Source organism: Macaca fascicularis, chromosome 5, assembly GCF_037993035.2.
Source record: "Macaca fascicularis isolate 582-1 chromosome 5, T2T-MFA8v1.1".
Lineage (NCBI taxonomy): Eukaryota > Metazoa > Chordata > Mammalia > Primates > Cercopithecidae > Macaca > Macaca fascicularis.
The window spans coordinates 23,099,925-23,123,819 of record NC_088379.1 but is presented as its reverse complement, the minus strand read 5'-3'; the positions used below and the strand labels follow the sequence as shown (position 1 = coordinate 23,123,819).

Below are 23,895 nucleotides of genomic sequence, written 5' to 3'. Positions count from 1 at the left end.
AACATTCAAATATAGGCCACTCACCAAGCTACCATGGCATTTAGTATGAGAGCTATTGACTCTTCAAGTTTCCCCTGGCTTTTTATATTCTGAAGGGAAGCAACCTCTTATTCTCCTTAGGAAGTCAATAAAGCCATACATATTTTATGAATGATAATGCACAGAAATTTTAAACAGACAAAATCATATCTATATCTGACCCATGTACTCTAAATTTTCTGACTCTTCCAAAATTGTTGTCAGTAAATTAGGGGCTGAGTTTAGTGTAAAAGTCGTGTTGTTCTAGGTTTCCTGTTATCATCTGATCTACCATTGATTAATTAAGAAGATATCATTTTGCATAGCTCTTACTTTACTCTCTCTTTGATACTTTATCCTGACATTGTACACACAGGAAATTGTAGAAACATGATGGCTAAAAAAAGAAAAAATTGCCATGGGTTTGCCATTATATGATACATACATACTTTTCTAGTGAAATTTAAATTTTCCCTTGTTGATATAAAGAGAAAGGTAATATTGACCACAATAAACAATATATATAATTGTTACATAAATCTTAAAAAGACACATATATGTATTTTATATGTGTGTGATTCTATGTATTTAATCATTTTCCACTCTGAAGGGATAAAATTGTGAGGTAGAAATTGTCTTATGTGTATACAAATTATCATGCTTTGCAAATTGCCTTTGAATTCCCTTCTCTGATATTCTTACAATTAAAATTCAGTCCTCAGTTTTCTGTCCATCTGCCAGGGGTCATGTGGAGAACTTCATACTAAGAACTGAGGTCGTATTAGCCAATTCATTTGGACGATTTATCCAGTTGATTCATATGTACTGATGTAGACAATTATGGCCTCAGTTCCTTAATGAATCCTACATTATGGTAGAAGAATATCATAGAGTCCGTAATACTCCAGGGAACTATAAAGAGAAATGTCCCTTTTAAATTAGCTTTATGGCGCTGAAGCTTTATGTATTTACTTGCAAGTTCAATATTAACTCAAAGTACGCTTCTTGAACCATCTCTATTGCCAACTACAACATTGCTTATAGAAAGGGCTTTCGAACAGGCACAGTGGCTCACGCCTGTAATCCCAGCACTTTGGGAGGCCGAGGCAGGTGGATTGCGTGAGCTTAGGAGTTCAAGACCACCCTGGACAAACCTGTGTCTACAAAAATACAAAAGATTAGCCTGGTGTGGCGGTGGGCACCTGTAGTACCAGCTACTTGGGAGGCTGAGCAGGAGAATTGCTTTAACCCAGGAGGTGGAAGTTGCAGTGCGCTGAGATCACACCACTGCCCTCCAGCCTGGGCAACAGAGCAAGACTCCATCTGAAAAAAAAAAAAAAAAGGCTTTCTTGGCATTTATTAAGGGTGAATCTGTTTAAAAAAGAAGAAAATTCTTACCTGCTACAGTTGCTTTTGCTGCAGAGAGAACAGGATGCCTCTTAATCCTATAATCCTAGGTAATCTGACATACAAACCTTAGATTAAAAAAAAAGGATTTTTGCCTAATCCAACTTCTCAATGCATGATTTACTTTTAGATTGTCTATAGATAGACTTTTTGCCTTTCTTCTTTTCTCTAAATCATGTGTTCCTGATTTATGAACCATTTAGAATAACAAAAGACATGAAATTTACAAGGGAAAGAGACAGTGGCAGAATGGCACGTTGGTGATCGTTCAGCTTTGGTGGCTCTCAGGCTACTTGGAAACTCTATTGTTTCATGTCGTCTTTATATGTACACTCAAAACTTAACCAGAAGATGGCAAATATGGCACATATACTACCATGATTCTTCTGACACCAAGAGCAGATATCACTAATTGATCACAGCATCTTTCCTACAGAGCCCACAGCCTTTGAGTCTTCATGAACACCAAACTCCAGGAAACCAACTACTCACTGATCGAAGCTGGCACAAGAGATGAAGTTTAATTACTGTCCTTCACCTAGCCTGGGGGTTGGCAAACTAGCACTCATCGTCAAATCTGATTTGCCACCTGTTTTTGTTAATAAAGTTTTATTGGAATAAAGCCATGCATATTCATTTATGTATTGTCAATGGGGGCATTCATGCTGCAATGGCAGAGTTGAGTAGTTGTGATTGTATACCTAAAATATTGGCTCTTTGGCCTTTTACAAAAAGGGTTTGCTGACGCTTGGCCTAAATCTTTATAGGTTTCCTGTATCTAGGCTTTTCTTTTCTGTAGAAACAGACACATTAGGAAGTGTTTTCAGGAGAAACAGGGTGGGGTTGGGAGAGGAGAGAGTAGGGGAAGTACGCAGCAGAGGAGGAACTCAAAGCCTACTCCCCAGCCACGCCCTGTGAGCTGATCTTTTAAGCTTTGATCAGATCTGACTGGCCCTGGCAACAAGAAGCAGCAAACTTGCTTCATGGGTATTCTGTTCTGCAGTTCTGACTGGGAAGTCATTTTTGATTGAAAGAAGGTAAAACAAATGGATAGGGGGTCATTTCTCATCTGCAGAAGCCACTGTATTGTGTAAAGATCTTCATTTTCCCCAGCGTCATACCTGAGTTGGGATCATGACCGTTCCTCACTTTCCATGTGACTTGGGACTTTAAATTATAAATGGGGGTGCTGCTTACCTCATGAAGTTGTTAGGTGACACAACATATGAAAAGTACCAGTCAAAGTTCAGTTATAGTTAGTCTCCATCACCTCGCATTAATCAAAGGTAAGACATGCCATCACAGCTGTGGAAGTGCTTACAAACGACAATGTCTGGGCAACTAAAAATTGTCCTTGCACCACTATCCCCTGAAGATGAAAAGAGCCTATTTTCTTGTTAGCATCTCTAAGAATTTCTAGGATGACATTCTTTCTCACTGTTGAGAATCTTCTGGATTTGGCTGACTGTCAGGTGTCCTTTGGAAGGCTGGTGAGAATTTACTTTCTGTTCTAAAGCATTCTGTGTTGCTAAAAGGGATTCTTCATGGCTTTATTCAGCTAATCAATCAACATATAAAACTAAATATGGCTCATTTCCTTCCTATAGTCTACTAGAGGAACAAGCAGGTAAGTGACAATCAGGATGAGGAAGGAAGGAAAGGGTGGGTTCATGGGGAGGCTCCTGGAGAGCCTGGCCCCTTCCCTGGGAGGTCATCGAAGACTTGCCCACAGAAGGAACTCTTTAGCTGAATCTCAAGAACTTTGTGCAACGGAGGAGGGTGAAATGAGGGTTCCAGGCCTGTGTACTGTAAGGAGTTGACAGAAATGTAAGTATCAGAGTGAGAGGAGGTACCTGCAGTTGGATATCTCTGGAGAGTGATATGAGGTGTTCAGAAAGAAAATCACAAAGACCTGTATGTGCAAAGCTGAGGGAATTTCAATTCTATCTCCCATACTACTGAGGACCACTGAGGGATATTAAGCAGGACAGTGACATGATCAAATGGTGAACAAGTCTTTAGAAGAAGACAATATTTTGGAGGTCAGAGAGGAAACTGTAAACTGAAATATTACACTTGCAAGGAGAATAAGCACATGGCAAGCTGGGAAAGTCTGAACAAGTGACTCCCATGTGAGGGATATGTATGTGTGCATGTACATGTGTGTTTCTCTTTTTCAGGGAGTCAACCTGCATGCTTTCCCATGTGATTTTCTACTGTGTAGCCCAAGATATTAACAGGACCCACCAAAACCCACTAGTCCCTGTTTGGACACTCTGTTAGTCTGCAGGCTTTACCTTAACATGAGTTTTGATACAGTCAGTACCACTGGGGGTTTTTAACTAGAACTTGCCACCACAAGAGATTGATTACAGAAAACGATTTAGACTGACAATAAGTTATATTAAACTGCTGACTCAGGGAGGACGCCATCAATTTCAAACATACCTTTGTAAATGTGTTCCTTTTTGCTCAGCAATCCTTCTTCATGGAGTGAGTTGGGAAACATTTTAAGGCTGAGATGGTCTCTTTGTTACTCTGTTGATTGACTGGAATTCTTCTTTGCTTCTATTGTCATCTTCTATGTATGTTGCAATGATGAACATCATTTGGTGATGTCTGGTCACTGTCATTTCTGATAGGACTTTGGGGTCCTTCTTGTAAAGCCAGACCAATTTCCTCCCTTGCCCTACAGCCTTCTTTCTTTCTTATGATGTTTTATGCATTTGTTTTCCCTGCATGCTCTTGCGTCTTGTATCTTTCCTTCTGGTCTGTTGCTGCATCCCGGCTCTTGAGGCAGTGGGGCATATTTCAAGGAATGTGGGCTTTGAAATCTGACAGACTCTAGCTGGAAACCTGGAAGTGTTACCTATTATCTATGTGACCTTTATTAGTGCTTTATTACTTGTGTGGTCTTCTCACCGACCCCCTTCTCTGCGCAATATGCAGAAATGTTCATTTCCACCAGGAAAGCCTATTTTATTAGTGGGAAGATTGACTTCCCTACGGACCACTTTTCTCCTCAAACCCCTTGAAGACTTTCACCCCAGGAAACAAAACAGCCCCTTTCTGTAGTTCCTTCTTACTGGTATACTTTAAAGTCTCTTTGCTGAATCTTCCAGGAGGGATCAAAAGAACTCTGGGCTCCTAGAGCTTCAGAACATTTCAAATCTGCTCAGGAGCCTTTAACGGGTTACTGCCTATAACACAGGGATTACATAGACAGGGCAGGATGGGCTTGTTAAGCAGGACAGAGGCAAATGTCCAGAATATTACTACAAAGAGCCTTTGACTGGACATGAGGTGACCGGGATTCTAGTCCTCAGCTTATTACTACCTCATGGCCTGCACATCTGAGCAGGCTGGGACATTTTATTTCCAATTCACATTACCTGGAAACTTATTCTTTCTTTATTTAACCTCAGAAGGAATTGTCAAACACAAATGACAACCTTTTCACTATTGAAGTCCCTTTAGGATGGAAAAAGTGTCTGATGGATTGTTTTAAGCCCCTAGGATACCACTGAGAAAATTACTCTTAAGGGTACTGAATGGCATCCTAGTCACTCAAGAAACTATTATGCCTTTACTGTGCTGTTTAGGAAAAAAGAAAGCTTTCTTCCTTCTATCCTCTAAATTCCTGCTGACTTTCCAATAGCCCAGTGATTTCATTGGTAAGTAATAAGCAATTCCAAGAGCCTTTAAAGGTAGTCGTCAATAGCTTGAACTTGGAGTGTGGTTCAAACCCTGCGTGTAACCCTGAGGAGCTGAGCTGTGTGTCTTTGGGCAAGTTGTTTACCTTTTCCATGCCTCAGTTTCAACATCTGAAAAATGGGGCTGATGACAATGGGCCCTGGCTCATGACGTGAAACTATGAACAGAATATATTGAGCATCTACAACAAGCAGAGCATGACTAATTTCAAACACACTATTGAAAATATGTACTCATTTTTAACCGTTAATCTCACTTCATGGAGGAAGTTGGTAAACACTTTCTGACGTGGGATCATTAGATGTCAGCAATTTATTTCTCCTCTATTGCTCTAGTACACTTATTTTCTACTCTGTCTTCATTTGTCATCTTCTGTATACATTGCAGGGGTTAAATCTACTTTTCTGTTCCGTCATTGTCTGACATTATGATTCAGTGTCAAAGGAAGAGATAATCTGTGTAAGACACTTAGTGCATTACCTGGCACAGAAAGATACTCAATAATTGTTACATAACATCATTGTTCCAGTTAGTTTCTATAATGAGGTGACATAGAATATAGCTTTTAAAAAGTTTTCTTATTACTATGTGCACAGAGTTTGCCTTTTATTTGTTTTGCTTTTTTTTTGTTTGTTTGTTTTAGTGGCCTTTGATTTTTAAGGAAGGATATAGTAGGGCCAAGTTCCTTTAGATTCTAGTATTGGGATATGAAGTTAATTTATCACATAAAGGGGTCACAATTAAACATAAGCAGTATTTTAGTTACCAAGAACATCTGAGTAAAAGTACCTAAGGCTCTTTGATTTTTTCAGACAGTGCTGTGTGAATTAAATATTGTTTAATTGAATATAGAGACTGTGCTTTCATTGGCTCTTCAAATGTTGAAAGATTTGGCTAGAAGGAGCCTCTAACTTCCTTTCCATGTGTATACACAGAGGGCAAGAGCAGCAGAGGGAAGAAGAGTTTAAAGTGAAAGCAGAAAAGCTGCAAAGGGAATTGAAGAGATTTTGATACAAGTGGGTATAAAATTAATGGGCTATATCGAGCCTTTCAATCACTCTTTTAAAATGGGAACATACAGCTTGTCAAAAGGTACGATTAACAATCACAAAGCCAGGCATCCTTCATTTAGCTGTGTCTGAAAAGATGGGCCATGGTGTCAAACTGATTTGAGTTCAAATCCCAACTCGGCTGTTTTTTTTGGGGGTGCAAACTTGGTAGGCAAGTTATATAACTACTCGAGGTGACAGTTTCCTGGTTATTTTTACCTGAGAAACATAGTACCCATTTTACAGGGTGTTATGTAGGCTAAATGAGATCATGTATATAGTGCTCAGAAAAATGCTTGGCATGCAATAAAAACCGAATCGTAATAATAGTATGGAATAGTAATAATATCTGATAATAATAGTATAGACTAGTAAAAATATTATCTGATAATAATCATAATATCAATTGCAATACAATCTGGTGTGTTCCTGCCTTCTGTACTAGCGCAGAGCTATAAATGGAACAACTGAGAGTTCTATTTTCCATGGGACAGACGCAAGGAAATATGATTGAAACTTCCTAAGGACTGACCACTTGAAAAGAGGGAAAATGCAGTAATTGATGCAATAATTATTATGTTGTTCAATGAGTATCATAAAGAAAGAACCCCAGAGTAAATTTTTCCCAAATGCAGTACCTGTAAAAAGTTTTGTTCTTGCCTAAAATGAGATAGCAGGAACTTGTTAGATACTAGAAACTTAATGCAAACTGTTTCGTGCTTTGAGGTTACAGCCTTCCTCAGCTAAGATGTTTTGCTATGTTTTTGTTTTTTCTTTTCATTCTTCTTTCTTTATATCTTGACTTCTTACCTTTATCACACATTAAATTCTCATTCTAGTTGTTGAAACACCTGGAATGTAAAGGAGAGATCATGGCAATGGGTTTCGGAAGCCTGTGCTCACATTTCTGCCATGCCTCTTGTTAGTGTGATGTTTTGAGCAACTTAATTAAGCTGTCCTAGTCTCAGTGTTCTCAGTGGTCAAATGAAACTCTTAAAATTACTTTGCAGGGTTGTTGGGTGGATAAGCTGAGATGATGCAGGTCAAGTTCAAGAGTGGGCTTTGGCTCTTTGTAGGCTCTTGTATGTCACTGCCTCAGCCACCTAGCTTTTCCTTTTATGATCTCTTTGAAGCTCTTTCAAGAGGGAAAGGCAAGCTCCCTCGATGCTGTCTGAGTGGAGGAGCCCCCAGGTTTGAAGGGCTTTCCTTCTAGTAGAGATTGTGTTTGTCTGAGTGATTTTCTCAGTGTCAGGTGCTTCTCTTACCTGGTTGATTTTTGTTAATTCTAGATTAATCAATTGTTTGATCGACTTGACAAATATTTATTGAGCAGTATTGTGCTTGATACCGTAATACAAGGGTGAGAAACATTATTCCTCATTTCATGGAACTTTCATTGGAGTTTTACATCCCTTCCCCTCAAAACCACAAAGCTATCTGCCTTTCCCTCTCTCTTAATTGGCTTATCTATGGAGGAATGGCTATCATTTCCAGAAAGTGGAGTGGCTATGTCATTTATGACTGACCTCTGAGGACTGGACTTGGGAAGGGCCTTCCCACCTGTTTAATATTAGTAATATGATTCTACAGAGCTCTTTTCTTCCTCATTTTAAGTGGATATGTGAAAACTACATTTAAACATGTCTTCTACTTATGAGGATAGTTTGATTGCAGCTTCCAAACTCTTGTAAGGTGAGCTGTTTAGATACTTTTATTTTATTTTAGTGTTTTGGAGAAAGTTTTAGCCACAGATGTAAATTTCTGTATCAGAGAGAGAAGAATCTTCCTGTCTGCTACTCGACTTGGTTTTTGCTTTGTCAGTGGTCGTGCTTTACTCTCCTCCAGTTAAAAGAATTGATTACAAATGGATGTAGGTCAAATTGATTAAAAATTGTGCCTAGGTCTTGGATGCTCCTCCATTTCTGTTCATTGCCTCCGAGTTAGGGATGCTTCCAGGAATCCCACGTGTCAGGATAGCTGCATCGACCCCTGAGTGAGGAGCTAGACCTGTTCTCCAGGGATCAGGAAAAGTTGAATGTTTCTCAGCTGGAACTCAGTCTCCAGAGTGGCTGGCAGAGTTCTTATGGTGATAAAATGGGAGATGGATGTTGTTCCTTATGTTTCATGGAAGCATTTGGCAATTTTCTTGTGGATAATGTAGTGTTCCAGTAATTACGGTAAGAACACAATCTATCCTAATGTGCCTTAGTTCTGCTTACTACAGTCTAGGGTGCACTTCTACCGTGATAAGGCGATGCTGTGTAATTGCTGCATGAGTACCTAAGTATCACATGATATACTGAATGCAATAATTATATGACAAAATTTACTATTATTGATATTGTTATTCTGTGCCTTCAGAGTACCTTGTAAATTATCAACAAATAGGCTCAATTTATTGTTATTATTATCCATTATCATATATATATGATGTGACCTCTTTTTAACCAAGGATTAGAAAGTGCATTATATGTATTCATGGATTATGTACACATAATTAATAATATATAATATATAAATATATAATAATATATAAAATATATAATAATATATAAATATATAATAATATATAATTAATAATTATAATTTTTGGTAGCATAAAATACTTTTTGTATGTTGGTGTTATATTGTATACAATATTGTATATTGGTAGTATTATAATATAATTTTTGGCATTAGTGGTAGGTACAAATTATTTAAAGAAGCAGATTAAAACAATTTCAACAGTTTAAAAAATTTCAACAGTTTTGTCTTTTGGGGTGGGTATAAAATTATTAGTTATTTGTGTTGCATATATGTAATTATTTTCTTTTAAATCATTTTAAATGTTGTCAAAGAATAGCCAGAGAACAAAATATTTCATACATTAATAAGTTCATGATATGGGGAGTCAGAAAATTAGTTGAGGACCTCTTTCTACAGAAAACTTTAGTATTCATTTGCTCATTCATTTATTCGCTCATTCATTATTTAATACAGTAAATATGTATTGAGCAACAATCATGCCGGTGGTAAAGTGATGAAAAGTGAAAGCAACGTTCCTGTTCTAATGGAGCTTGTGTTCTTAGGGAAGCTATGTCATTCTTCTACACTTTGGTTTCTCTAATTCTATAAAATATATATAATAGTGTCTTCCTCTTTTCTTCTCTGTCCCTCTTCCTGTCTCCCCAATTTTCCTGCAGGATTGCTGTGCCTGTCAAAGGGGATAAGATGTAATAATGCTTAGAGCACAGGTTAAAAATGTAAAGCTCAAATGCTTCATGCCACGCTTCCCTATTCCCTTACCCACTTGCACTTAGTTATGAAGACAAAGCACACATTTAAAAAAATCTGTCAAGAAAATGATGCAGTGTTCAACTGCTACAGAAACCATTAATTATTGACGTGACCTCTTGTTAACCGAGGATTGAAATGTGCATTATTAAAAGAAAACTTCACCCCAAATTCTAAAGCCATTAATCTGAAAGTTTAGAAGGTATTAGATCTTGTAATGATGGGACATTAGAAACACTTTGATAAATATATACTTGCAGGCAACCTTTTCAGCCTTGCTTTTCTGCATAACCATGTCTGCATCTGGAAATGTCTAAATGTAAGATTTGTTCCCTAGAGGTCAAGGAAGTAGTATACTATTATATACATATGTATATTATATGTATATATTTAATACATATATTAAATATATATATTTATACGTATTTATACTTCTAGAAATCTATATTATACTATTATATGTATAAATATCATATAAAATAATATATGCTAATATATAATGCTATTTAAAATATGCATATAATAGTATGCTATTTCCTTTTTTTTTTTTTTTTTTTTTTTTTTTTGAGACGGAGTCTCGCTCTGTCACCCAGGCTGGAGTGCAGTGGCCGGATCTCAGCTCACTGCAAGCTCCGCCTCCCGGGTTCACGCCATTCTCCTGCCTCAGCCTCCCGAGTAGCTGGGACTACAGGCGCCCGCCACCTCGCCCGGCTAGTTTTTTTTTTTTTGTATTTTTTTAGTAGAGACGGGGTTTCACCGGGTTAGCCAGGATGGTCTCGATCTCCTGACCTTGTGATTCGCCCGTCTCGGCCTCCCAAAGTGCTGGGATTACAGGCTTGAGCCACTGCGCCCGGCCTAGTATGCTATTTCCTTGACCTCAAAGTGTGCATAGATTTATGTGTGCGTGTGTGTATGTATATATATATATGCACACAAATATAAACACATAAACTTACAATGCAAATTATTTTATGGTTAAAACCTTTTATGTGTTATATTTAATGCCTGTTCTATGTAAATATACATATCTATCTCTCTCTCTATATATAATTTCATGAACATACCCTATATAATTTAATTAATCTTCAGTACACTGAAATTTTAACAAATGTATCTTTCAGAGGTTTGTTTGAGGATAGTATTCGCATCTGGGTATTTCCAACAATGTTGCACACCAGAGTTCTTCAGTCTCATTCAATTAAAAAGCATCTGTATTAAAAAGTCAGGAAACAACATGCTGGGGGAATGTGGAGAAATAGGAATGCTTTTACACTGTTGATGGGAGCGTAATTAGTTCAACCATTGTGGAAGACAGTGTGGTGATTCCTCAAGGATCTAGAACCAGAAATACCATTTGACCCAGCCATTCCATTACTGGGTATATACCCAAAGGATTATAAATCATTCGATTACAAAGACACATGCACACGTATGTTCATTGCGGCACTATGCACAATAGCAAAGACTTGGAACTAACCCAAATGTCCATCAATGATAGACTGGATAAAGAAAATGTAGCACATATACACCATGGAATACTATGCAGTCATAAAAAAGGATGAGTTCATGTCCTTTGCAGGGACAAGGATGAAGCTGAAAACCATCATTCTCAGCAAACTAACACAAGAACAGAAAACCAAACACTGCATGTTCTCACTGATAAGTGGGAGTTGAACAATGAGAACACATGGACACAGGGAGGGAAACAGCATACACCGGGGCCCGCTGCAGGGTGGGAGGCTAGGAAAGGGATAGCATTAGGAGAAATACCTAATGTAGGTGATGGGTTGATGGGTGCAGCAAACCACCATGGCACGTATATACCTGTGTAACAAAACTGCACGTCCTGCACAGGTACCCCAGAGCTTAATGTATAATAATAATATTATTATTAATAATAATAATGGCATCTGTAGATAACCTATCAAGTGCTAACCTGGAGTTGGGAGCTATGGATACCATGGTGAATAAACTGAGGATCTACTCTCGTTGGTTTATAATTGAGTGGAGAAATGAGACAGGTCGGAGGTAACATAACTTAGAAGTGTATGTGCTAGAATACAGGGATGATGAGATGCTCTGGGAACGTACAGGAGAGGCACTGCTTATGGACATGGTGGGTAGGGTGGGAGTTAGGAAAGGCTTCCAGGAAGCAGCGACACAGACCCCTAAGGCAACAGAGACAGAAGTTAGGTGGATGCTGGGAGAGGAGCCTAGGGTTGTCTGAGCTGAGTGAACAGCATCTGTTAAGACTCAGAGGCAAGGACAGCATGGCGGGCTTAGAGAATCAAAAGTAATTCTTAAGGGCTGGAATATACTCTGGAGGGCACAATGGTGGAGAATGAGTGTTAATATAATTTACAATATGCATGCAAAGGTTTGGATCTGTAGTCAAAGAAATCCTGCTACAATGAAATCACCTTTTGCTGTTCTTCGGGTGCAGAGGGATTCCTCTGTGTCATCTATGTCTGAAATGCAGGGCTTCTGGAAAGCAAGTGGGTGGACAAACTCAATATTCTTAATATTGTCTTCATCAAGTGATTTTGCAGTTCGGTGCCTTTGACTTAATATTTCTGCCATATGAACTACTGTAAGGAAATTTCCATTTTGCATCCATCAAATATCTACAACGTATTCCCTAAGAGGTGTTATGGGACTTTATAATGGAAAGTAAGCCTAGATACCTGGGGATTTACTTTTACAACAAGTTCTGTGTTCATTCTCTTGGCAGTAGTATTAATAATGAAATAAACAATGTGTAATTGCCAGGTTATATAGGAGAATTTGAAGATACAAAAGAGAAATGATATTCTTGCTGATGTCTGATATGCATTTTGTGGATTTCTTTGTAATTCTCTCTTTGAACAAGTCATTATCTAACGTGGAGGCTCAATAATGCCTCATTTTTGAATAATATACTCCAGAGAGGCAAGACAGTATGTTGGAGAGAATCCACATGCCTGAGTTAGAATTTTGTTTTTGCTGGATAGTGAACTGTGTGACCTAGGGCAAATTTGACTTTTCTCAGCCTCAATTTCATTATCTGTAAAATTTAGAGGCTACTACCAACTGTTATCGTGAGACTGAAAGAATGAAGTGAGATCATGTATATAAAATGCCTCATGTAGTCTAGGTTTCTGTAAGCCTTTTCTGTAAGGGTTCACTTCTACCTCTTGCGGGAAAAAGTCTAGTTCCCTGAGCTTGCTGAGAAGTCTCACAGTGCTGACTGTGTACACTGGCTAAACACTACAGCGTTATCCTTGCAAGTAGAGACTTACTAACTCTTACTTTTAACTGAATGTTACCTGGAGTAATATACAAATCATTTTAATTTGAGAACTTGAGTCAGAATGGTAAACATTTAAGTTTAATTGATGAAGAATGCCATGAACCAAAGTACGGTGAAATCTTTCTATTTTCCCCAGCTAATCTTTATTAAGTATATGTAAATATTTTAGAGACTTTTTTTTTTTTTTTACTCTGCCTTCAGGCATTTCAATTAATACTGTGATGCATCCCAGTGAACTCTTTACTTTCCAAGTGTTTACTAGAAATACGCTAATTTTCAGTTTGATACTAAGGGAGCCTTTAATACACAGCTTACCTGTCATAACTCTTCAGGAGTGTACACTCAGAGAGTTGTGTTGATTTAGAACTGACAAAGGGCTCGGGGAGTTTCAAATCAAGTCTTCTCATCTTACAGATAAGAAACTGAGGTCTAAAGAGATGAAGGGTCAGTGTCCAAGGTCAGTGGACTTGGGGTGATGTCTCAGAACTGAGGCTGGAGGGACAGGTTTTCTGATTTTTTAACCAGCATACTTCAAGTTAATTTACCATTGTGTACCATAATTTTCTCATTAAAAATTGGTTAGGGTATGATGTATGATGTGATTTGGCATAATTGACTCTCATGAGAAATAGCCCCAATTAGAACCATTATAAAGATATGTAAATTAGTTGTTTGTTAGTTTGGTGATAAAATAGAAACATATCAATGTTCTCTTTTCTCTATAATCCCTTGAGAATTGTGATTCGTGTGTTATTTTATAGTTTGTTTGTGTTCTGTTTTGCTCCGTTCTCAAATTTGAAAACAGCTCCCTCCCATTTAGATAAGTAATTGGTCAAAATCACCATGCTTATCGATATGCCTTTATCTCTGCTTACTACATGTCTGTTTAGCTAAAATATTTTCTTCTAAAAAGAAGCTGAGAATCAATGCCCACAGTTCAAGTGTGGTCAGCAGAAAAAAATTGCAGAGATATATCTAATTATCCTGGCCTGGAAATTTCCTTATGCATCAAAGCCACCTCTGTACATTGGACAGTGTTGGTCTGCAGGAGCCAGCCTCTTCCACGGACTTTCCATCAGAATACACGCCCTGTTAGATGATCCCTTCTCACTGTTTCTTATCAGGGACTGAGATACCAGAAGTGAATTCTGCAGCCTGACAACTGCTTTACTCACCCAGTCATCTGTGTCATGAATGGAGTGTGTGTCCTTGTAGAATTTACAACAATTTCCCATTTGTTTGGTAGTCTTCGGAACTGAAGAACAGCTGGCTACCCAACCGCCATGTAATAAACATTGATGGACTTGAAGACTGTTAGTAACTCATCTCTCAGCTTTTGTCCTCCAAACTTTCACCACCGTTCTGTAATCTTTCTTGCTTTTAATTCCCAGAGCTTTAATTATTTCCATTTCTGTCTCCTGGCCACTCTGAAATGTTTGTCAACCTTAGATGGCATTGTGTACGGTGGGTTCATCTGACAGCTCTAATTCACATCTTCCTGAAGGCATCAAGAACTTCCCAACACCTGGGGAAATTGCTGTCCACATCCTGTCTGACCATTGGCTAGTGTAGGTTGGGAGTTGGGAGATGTGAGTTTCGGTTCTTGTTCTGCTACCAACTTACTGTGCGGCTTCTGGAAAATCATTCCTACTCTCTGCATTTCAGTTCCCTCATCTGTAAAATGGGGATAAAAATCCCTAATCTCATCTACTTGAAGAGATGTTGAGAGAATCTGAGACAATTACATATAGAAAAGGCTTTTTTTGAAAAATGAAGATGCCTGTGGGAAGTGATACATGATTATACACCTGGCTTTTCCTTATCAGCTACCTTCTTAATAAGACAATTTTTAAAATTTATTCCCTAAGACTTTTTTAAAGCATCCATTTCTTTTATAGAATAGTTTTATGTATTAGTATAATTACTCTTTTAGTAAGATCTACAATATGCCAAAGCACACATGATACGGAAACCTTGGTAAGTAAATCGGACACGATCTTTATCCCCACTGGAAGTTGAAATAGACATTTGAGTAGATGTTAGAATTACTGATGAGATGGGTTGGGGAAAAGAGAGAGGGAGAGACATTAATTGAATAATTTCGAACAAGCATAGAGTTTAGACTGTGAGAAGCACCATGAAGAGGAATTAAAAAGATCTATAAGAGCATAGAAGAGCAGAAATCCCCTGGTATAGGAAGGATTCCCTGAGGAAGTGACCTTCCAGATGAGACCTGGAGGAAAATGAGTTGGGAATAGAGCCTGGGGAGAAAAATTCAGGTGTGGATGTCCAGAGGATATGAGAAACTATTAATAACCGAGCTCATAATAACTTTGTAATCTAACTTTAAAATGTTTATTTTTGGCATTTTTGAAGAAAAATACACATACATAAATTGTATATATAATTTATAGATGACTAAATATTCCCATAAGAGAATGGGTGATAAGATGTTTTTACTAAAGAAAATGTACAATCGAAAATGGCAGGAGAATACCGTGTTAGCCAGGTAGAACAGGGTGCATGGAGGATGGTGAAGGAACGACGGGGCAATTTTAAGAAACTTCAAGAAGCATGGTATGGTTAGCAAGAAGAAAATGAGAGGTGCTGGTGGTGTCTGATTAGCTAAAGAGGGAGACAAGATGGGCCAGGAAGAATTTTCTTCCTTATTGTAAAAACACTGGAAAGCCATTGAAGGATCCCTCCCTCCCTCCCTTCCTCCTTCTCTTAGCTACTTCTCTTCCTCCCTCCATTATTCTCTTCATTTAATTAATATTTCTATGCATAAGACATTGTTCCATTTTCTCTATATCCTGTTATTCTTGGCTTAGATTTTACATCTTCTCATTTCAAACTTTATTTATTTTGGCCATATGTGTATAGAGAACTTATTCCTTGTGTGAAAGTGGCGGCTGTTTTTCTTGCTTGGACTTCAGGTAGTCACTAAAGGTGCACACAGCAATTCCTAGCATATCCAGTATGAGCTGTTGCTGCCTTGTGTGGTCATCACCTGTTTTAAAGGCACTGCATCTGATTTTAATATGTAAGCACATTATAATAAGATACTTGCTTCTTTCTCATGATGTCCTTCATGCATTCAGTAGTGTTCTCTTAGAAGCAATGGTGACCATACACTAAGGGAAATAAAACGGTATAAAAAGTTATAGAGTGTTTACTTCTGTGGTGCCAGTTGCTTTACATAATGTATTTCCTTCATTCTTCCAATAATAATCTGAAGTAGGTATAATGACTACATTTTGCAACTGAGGAAAAAGAACATATGTAACCTACAGAAAGGTTTGTTCAGTTTTATAGGTCAAAGGTCAGTAAACCTTTTTTTTTTCCTGTAAAGAAGCAGACAGTATACATTTGAAATTTTGCAGGCCATATTGCTTCTGTTGCAATGATCCGACGCTGCCATTGTAGTGCGAACAGAGATATTTTCAGCACTCGGGAGACACGAGATGAAAAGGTGTCATTTTCTTGATGTGCGTGAGTCAAAACATCTTGCTCTTTTTCTGGTTAATTCTGGCTCTTTATCTTGGCCTTACATTTTCCTTCTGGCCTCAGGACCCAACCTTTTCTGCTTTTCTTTTCTTCAATTCAGTTACTCTTATGTAATTCATGAGCTTTCTGTTTTCACTAAGCCCAGCATCTTGTTAGCTTCCCTATTCCTTGTGACCTCAAAGAAAAGTGTGAGGGTATCTACTAAAGATCACTCTGATCAAACTAATCAAAGCAAAGCAAAACAAAACAGCAAAATGAATGCAGAGGAGAATAATAATTTAAAAATAGTACGCACATGGAGAAATTATAAAGTTTAAAAGTATTACAGCATTTCTGCATTTAGGGGGTCCTGGTCTCTGGGTGTGGACTCCTTGTTGAAATGTTTGGACCTGGGCTCTCCCTTTCTGTACTGTGAAACTCCTTTCCTCTTCCAGACCCCTTCTCTTTGGTCAGTGATGCTGATCTCATTTTCCAGGAATGCTCCTTTTCCAGCCCACAGCTCATTTCCTTCAAGCTGCCCAATTGGCTTGAGAGACTATACAAGGAGACTATAGGGAGGATCTCTATGGCAATTGTATCCTTGGAACATTTCCTTGGAAGGTGATGTCCTATGGTTGTCTATGCTGTTTAACTTTGTTATCTAAGTTGAAAAGTAAAGAACTTTTTCTTTTGCATGTGTTGTGTTCTTCTACTTATGAAGTCAGCAATTTGGGATTTCTGCTCTCATGGTGTATTGACTGAAGATAATGTATATAGTATGTATTTAGTAGGAAGCTGGGTAAGTCACTCACTTTTACTAAAACTCCATTGCCTTCTCTATAAAAGGGGACTAGGAGAAATACTCGACTGCAAGGATATTGGGAAGATCAAAAGAGATATGTGTAGAAGTGCTTTGCAAATTATAATGTGGTTTAAATGTGTTAAATCAAGCAGAACATTTGAGATGTAGATAATGAGTTACAAGGAGTTCAGAGACAAGGGAGAAATTACATATTAGAAAACTTGAAGAAGGTCTTATGGAGGAGGTGGGGCCATAAGGCTAGCACATTTGTCAAGTTCACGGTCACCCAGGACCTTATGCATTCATACCTCCCTGAAGGCGGGAGACAGAAACTTGTTTCCCAGACTCCTTTGATTCTAAGGTGAAGACATGTGATGTAAGTTCTGCACCCATGTGAGACTTCAGTTCGGAGGCCAACTACCTGAAAATATAGGCTCCACTTCAGAACCTGCTATCAGAGGTGGTAGGGGTAGAAGATCTAGTGGAAGCTTCCATCCTATGTGGTGGAGAGTCTGTGGCCGGCGCCAAATGCCTTGGGTCCCCACTCAGCTGCCCTGAAATGACATTTGGGCATTGCTTCTGGTTGCTTAGCTTCCAGCTTGATGCTCTACTCTTCCTGGAGTTTCTGGGAGTTCTTTATATCCCTATGATTCTATTTTTTTTCTGTCTAAGCTTGCACAAATGGGTACTGTTGTTTCCAACTAAGAATCATGGCTTGTAAAGATTAGGAGATTTGTTAAGTAAAGTGACCAAAAGAACATGTATATCCTCAGAATAGTGTTAAGCAAGAAAAGTGAATTTACTTAGTGAGTTCCTTCTAGGGGAAAGCAGAAATTAAGTTTGGGTAGACAGGGTGGGACCAGACGACAAGACCCTTGAGTGCCTCACAGAGCAATGATGATTTTTAAAATGATAAAGAAAGGGAGCTACTGAAGATGTTTGAGCAGATAGAAGACATCACAGAATACAGTTTGGAAGAAAATAAAGACCAAGCCATGTATCCTTCATTTTTTTGCTGGCTGGGAGTTTGGATTCTAGCCACAGGAGTTGATGCTGTCTAAATTAATCAACACAGAAAAGAAAGGCTATGGGGTAGCTATTGAATCAGAGGAATATCTGAAGAACCAAGCTTCGGCAAAGTAGGGCCAGGGTCTTCCGAGGAGCCAACCACCGGGAAATATTAAACAGTCTTTTCAGTGGGCTAATTCCTGTACTTATTCCCTGGCTAGGAGAGAGACATCTACCCTGATTAGCAGCTCCAATAAGGCTGTTCATAGAGAGAGGGATGGTTCTCCAGAGAGATCAGGTACATTGAGCAGAGGAGAGAGGAGATGTCCACTACACCTGTCCTCTGCAATAGCACTAAAGACATTGCACACTGGGAGGGAAGAGGCACAAAGGTGCATGCTGAGGCTATCTGAATAGAGGCGAAGCAAAACCATCCAAGTGGTTATTTTCCCTCCCTGCACAATCGGGACCCATGGCACCATCCCTCAATAGGTTTACAGCAGCTTCTTGTCCCCCCTGCAGGGCTATGAATTGGGATCATTAAGTTTTAAGTTGCTCTGCTGCCTCTGTGTAAGTGATCGTGTAAGTATCAGGATGCTGGATAGGAGAAGCAAGTAATGGCATGACTCTCAAGATCTTGGATTATTGCTTATTAACTTACATTCAGGAAAACCTTCAAAATAGAACCTCCATCCCCCAAACTGTAAGCCGAGCATACTTTATGCACACTGTGTTAGAAAGGCAAAACTAATAATTGTAACCATGTAGATGCAGAAACCATTAATGTTGCTCATGCCCTGTGGTAGGAAGAAATATATTAAAAATTGATTTTTGGTCACTGCCTTTGTCTGCATAACATTTATAATAAAAGATACAGGAGAAAATATTCTCTAAAATTGATATTTCAAAGCATATTGGGCTTGCTGATGTTAAAAATAAATTTTTATTAATGGTTTTATATTGCATGGTAAAAGGTCAGGATCTGAATATGACAGTGTTATCTTCTTGGAAAAAAATGGTGCTAGTGTTCTTCAATAATTACATACAAGTCAGAAATGTCTACATTATTGGGTTAAACCATTTTTAGACATGAAGTTATCCTTTGAATGCAATGTGAGCTAAGTGTAGTAAAACATGCAGCTTATATTTCCTTCTATTTTCTGTCTTTTTTACTTCCTTCCCCTGTCTCTTTCTATATGCAATAGGGTGCAACTTGTTTCTATGTTGCATATATGGTAAGCAGTGAGCCATGTGTTCAGATTACTTCTTTGTCTCTGGGATTCTATTATCAGTTTACTCTTTTATAATCGAAGAAGCTTTTGTTCATCTGCAAAAAACACATTTCATTTTATTTTGTTCCTGCTGCAGCTTCTTGGACATGATGTGATGAACACACAATCCTGCAGGTGTTTCTCCCTCCCTGTAGTCGCTTTAAATAAAATATTCTTCTAAAAATCCTGCCCCATTTGTTGTGAATGTTTTTAGAATGTATCTTAGCTGCAATTCCCCAGAAATGAAATGGCAGGGTGCACTTTTGGAGAGGTTTTCATTAATCTGGTATAGTTTTGCTGCTGATTTGAGTTTATCAAATAGGGTTATAACCTGATAGAAATAGTGCTGTCAAATGCTTGCATTTATCATATGTTTTGTCATTCCATAGATGATGTAGGCAAGATGGATCCATATCAGAAAACAGCCTTTGATTCAGAAGAGCCACAGAGGCTCGACGCTTTAATTGCCAAACCACCTAAAGTGTATAAAGAATGACATTTTATGCTGCCTCATTCATCATATTTTTAGAAAGACTATGTGATGGATTAATAAAACATAAAAAATCTTCTATGCAAACCAAATGTTTATAATAAATGGAGCATAATCTAACTGTTCTGCTATAAAATGAATTAAAATAGTCTCCAGCCAGTAAACTCAAACAAAATAGGGAAGGATGGTGAGGTGACCTCAACAGGCAAGAATTTTACTGTTGAATACATTATTTCCTTTTAAATGGTCCTCCCCTGTCACATTGGAGTTGGTTCAGTGTAATGCTAGAGTCTTTTCTTTAGCTAGTAAGGATGCAAATTGGACACTTGGTGGCAGGGGGTAGTGAGGTGCTAACTATGGCCCTCATATTTGAATGCAGTCTTTCTATAAATGCCAACTGAAAATGGTATCATTTTGATATAATTCTCTTCCCTGTTCTACAATGTTCTAGTAGTTTTTAATATAACACTCATAGTTTCTGAAAACAGAAGACAAATTAATAAATTATAATGCAAATTTATCAGGTGGCTTATAATACAGAAATGTCTTGAAAAACATTTAGTTTTTACTTTTAAATTATTGACAGACAGGTACCATCTTAGTCGTCAAAGTAGGGGACAGAAGGACTGATGATCACGAAGTTAACTGAAAGTAAAAACATGTTTTAATTTGTCATATTTGTATCTCTCTTAGAGCTATCCATTGCTTTCTCTTTTTTATTTAACTTAATTTTGTTTGAAGTTCTGGGATACATGTGCCGGATGTGTAGGTTTGTTATATAGGTAAACGTGTGCTGTGGTGGTTTGCTGCACCTATCAACCCATCTCCTAGTTATTAAGCCCCACACACATTAACTATTTATCGTGATAGAGCTATCCATTTATTAGACAGAAATTTTTCTCTCATTGTAGCCCTATATAAGATAGACAGCTTTCCTAAGAATTTAGTATTTTGTTGTCTGTTTATTACAGTGAGATGTTTTACAGATTGCTAAGCTTCCTTTTTATTCTTCTCTTTAGCATAGAGGTAATTTTATTTAAAATATCATTTTGCTTTGGATTTAATTTCAGTGAATGCAATGGCTGGGAATGCTACTGGGTGGCAAATATGAATGGCTTTAGTGCACATGCAGAGCAAGGTGGGAACTAGGTGACACTAATCCTGAGCATGTGTGCTGGAGAGAGGTGAACTCTTCATCCTCACTGAAGGGTCATGGGAAGATTTTTCAGCAGTAATAACTATTGACAATATTGTGGTTCAAAGTAGATATCAAGGAGCAGTCCTCTCCTATTCCTCTGCCTCTCCATCTCTTTTTTTCCTTTGCAAGTTTTCTTCTTCTCCTTCTCCTTTCTTCTTTCTTCTTCTTCCTCTTCTTCTCATTTTCCTTTTCCTCCTCCTCCTCTTCTTTTTTCTTCTTCTCCTCCCCCTCCTCCTTCTCCTTCTTCCTCTTCCTCTTCTTCTTCTTCCTTTCTGTTAATCAGAAAAACCGCAAGTTCTTAGAGTTACTGTATTAGTCTTCCAGGGTTGCTAATACAAGATACCACAGACCTAGTGGCTTAAACAGCAGAAATTTATTTTCTGGTTCTGGAGGCCAGAAATCTAAGCTCAAGGTGCCAGCAGGGTGGGCTTCTCGTGAGGCCTGTCCCCTTTACTTCCAGGCTGCCACCTTCTCGCTGTCCTCACATGGTCTTTTCTCTGTGTGCACACACATTGCTGGTGTCTGTCTTTTTCTCATCTTATGGATGCGGTTGGATTAGGACTTTACCCTTATGCCCTCATTTAACCTTAATTACTTCTTTAAAGGCTCTGTCTCTACATATAGTCACATTAGGGATTAGGACTTCAACACACAAATGCTGGTGGTAGGGTGAGACATAATTCAGTCCATAACAGCTACTGGAAAGAGTGTCTAGATAAATAGTCAATTCAGGCCATCGTATGAAAAGATACCATGAAACATATTTGGAAAGCAAAAGTTCTACACTTCCAAGAGAGATCACTTTGTGAAGGTGTTAACACCCCCATCCCCACCCTCACCTTCCTTATACTATCCCACTTATCTTTTCAGTACATCTCTTTCCCCAGAGATCAGCTCTGCTCCTCTTCAGGGTCCCAAGCCTATAGAACTATTGGAATGTTTCTAGCAAAATCACTAGATTTTAGGATCCTTCTTTATTTAATGATCAAATAAATGTCCCATGATTCCTCTTTCCTGCCCCACACTATAGCTTATTCACCCTTGTGCTCATTTCTTGCACACTCTGCCCTTCATTTTTCTGAATGTCTCATATTTGCTAAACCACATTTGACTACTTGTATGGCAAGAATTTCAAACTCCAGTAGCTGGCTGATTAAGGACTATCATTATTGTCTCATTGCTATCTCCATCATTATTGCTAGCATTTATTGGGCAGCCATTGCCTTCAGTAAGTTAATTTATCTGATTCTTGCAACAACCATATCCAGTAGTTACTATGGCTATTTGTGTATTGCAGATGCTGAAACTGAGATCATTATGCAATTTGAATATTATAAATTAGAAATGAAGGTTCTTAAGCGTTTACATAATTTGCTTAAGATTGCACCATTGGTAACTGGCTGAAGAAGAATTTGAACTCAGAAAACCTGGTTCTAGCACCTGCACTATTTATTGTTATGCTCTTAAGAATGAATAGCCCAGTTTGGCTGGGCACGGTGGCTCATGCCTATAATTCCAGCACAATGGGAGGCCGAGGCGGGTGGATCACTTGAGGCCAGAAGTTCAAGACCAGCCTGACCAACATGGTGAAACCCTGTCTCTACTAAAAATACAAAAATTAGCTGGGCATGGTGGCATGTGCGTGTAATCCCAGCTACTCAGGAGGTTGAGGCACGAGAATTGCTTGAACCCAGAAGCCGGAGGTTGCAGTGACCAGAGATCACACCACTGCACTCCAGCCTGGGTGACAGAGCAAGACTCTGTCTCAGACAAAAAAAAAAAAGAAAAAAAGGCCGGGCGCGGTGGCTCAAGCCTGTAATCCCAGCACTTTGGGAGGCCGAGACGGGCGGATCACGAGGTCAGGAGATCGAGACCATCCTGGCTAACACGGTGAAACCCCATCTCTACTAAAAAATACAAAAAAAACTAGCCGGGCGAGGTGGCGGGTGCCTGTAGTCCTAGCTACTCGGGAGGCTGAGGCAGGAGAATGGCGTGAACCCGGAAGGCGGAGCTTGCAGTGAGCCGAGATCTGGCCATTGCACTCCAGCCTGGGTGACACAGCAAGACTCCGTCTCAAAAAAAAAAAAAAAAAAAAAAAAAAAAAAGAAAAAAAAAGAATGGATAGCATAGTTTAGATCAGGAAGAGACCCTAGAAACTTTCCATAGTTCAACTCATTCTTTAATAAAAAAGGAGGTCCCAAGTGGTTCTTATTTTCACATGGTGGTTTCATGAAATGCCACCCAACAAAGGCAACTGGGATTATTATTGTTATAATAGATAATAAAAATATTTACCTGTTTTGAATACATAAATACCACTTTATCTATACAATCTCAAATTTTCACAACTGAATAAGATAGATTTCAATTCCCCCATTTTACAGATAAAGAAATCAAGGGCAGCAAAGAGTTTAAAATAATCAAACAGTTAGCTAATAATGAACTCAAAGCCCCACCTTGGTGGCTTTTTGCATTATGACCACACTCTCTCCTCTCTCCTGCTTTTGTGCTGCGCCCATAGCCATGGCTCCCAATCCCAAGTCCCCACAGCTGTCCTACTTTAAACAATAGTATCTAAATAAAACAGGCACTGACCGTCCTGGGTGCAAGCCAAACTTTGCAGCTACTAATTATGTAATTTCCGAACCTTTTCAAAGCTCTTGGAGACCATTTTCTCCTATGTAAGTGAGAGTAAATGATGGTAACCACATTAAAGCAATTTTTTTTAATTCAATAAATATTTATTTAGCACCTTTTACATGACTGTGAACACGAGAGACAGGGTTTTGACCTCAAAGGTCACTGTGAGAATTAAGCGAAATAACGCATGCAAAGAATTAGTACAATTTCCTTATATATAGCAAGCACTCAGTAATTGTTATGGTCGGTA

The 23,895-nt window shown here is 38.5% G+C and overlaps 1 protein-coding gene across 2 annotated transcripts in view; it reads left to right on the top strand.

The window, feature by feature from the left end:
• PPARGC1A (PPARG coactivator 1 alpha) overlaps positions 1-23,895 on the top strand; it is a 683,938-nt gene that overhangs the window by 471,264 nt on the left and 188,779 nt on the right. The gene's annotated exons all lie outside the window — the stretch shown is intronic.